The 785-nt window shown below is 43.2% G+C and overlaps 1 protein-coding gene across 1 annotated transcript in view; it reads left to right on the top strand.

Annotated features, from left to right (window-relative positions):
* The window catches only part of ext2 (exostosin glycosyltransferase 2), a 21687-nt gene extending 21325 nt beyond the window's left edge, over positions 1-362 (top strand). Inside the window, exon 15 of the mRNA XM_048231386.1 lies at positions 1-362. This exon is cut by the window's left edge and continues 1393 nt beyond it. The gene's annotated coding sequence lies outside the window, so the exon portion shown is untranslated.
* Positions 363-785: the final 423 nt, after the last annotated feature.

Genomic DNA, 785 nt, shown 5'->3' with positions numbered 1-785 from the left:
GTGTGTGTGTGTGTGTGTGTGTGTGTGCGTGTGTGCGCCCTTGCCTCACACACAACTCTCATGCGCTCTCAGGGGCTGCTGTAGACCACATTTGGAAACATTTCATCATACTGTGTACTTTTTTATACTTATCATTTTTTTTAATGTTTTGATATATTTTATTTTATTTTAACATTGGGTCCCATGAAGCTTGTCATTATCTCCGGAGGTCAGCTGATGTAAGGCCAGTCCAGCCTCTCGATCTCAATCCAACACTGCACCCTCTCACTTTTTTATCTGGGTTTACATTTCTGTCTGTTATTTTTTTATGTTAACATATAATGTATTTAATAAATCGGGTGTCAACGTCATGGGACACAGAAGTCTCTGTGTGTGGTTTGTAGTATGTGTGTGGTTTATTGTGTGTGTGTGTCTGTGTGTGTGTGTGTGTTTGTTGCTGGGGTGTTGGGGTGAGTACTGTTGTCTAGACCCTGTGACTGATGTAGTTCTGGGAGTCTGTAAGTCTGCAACTTTCTAGCACACACACACACACACACACACACACACACACACTTGCGGGATAGGGCATGAGTTGGCAAAGGGAGAGGGATTATCAGGTTGGCCTCTTTCCACAGTAAGGGTGTGTGTGTGTGTGTGTACGGACATGTTTTGTTTTGAGACTGAAATGGAGCTCTGGGTGGGTTTCTGTTGTGTGTGTGTGTTTTGTACAGCTAAACCATAGTTGATAAAGAGCTGTGTGTGTGTGAGTGAACATAAACAGAATAGACCTGTAGAATGGCTGTCTG

This window comes from Alosa alosa, chromosome 21 (assembly GCF_017589495.1).
Source record: "Alosa alosa isolate M-15738 ecotype Scorff River chromosome 21, AALO_Geno_1.1, whole genome shotgun sequence".
Classification (NCBI taxonomy): Eukaryota; Metazoa; Chordata; class Actinopteri; order Clupeiformes; family Clupeidae; genus Alosa; species Alosa alosa.
Note: the sequence above shows the minus strand (reverse complement) of the source record. Positions and strands in the feature narration are given on the sequence as shown.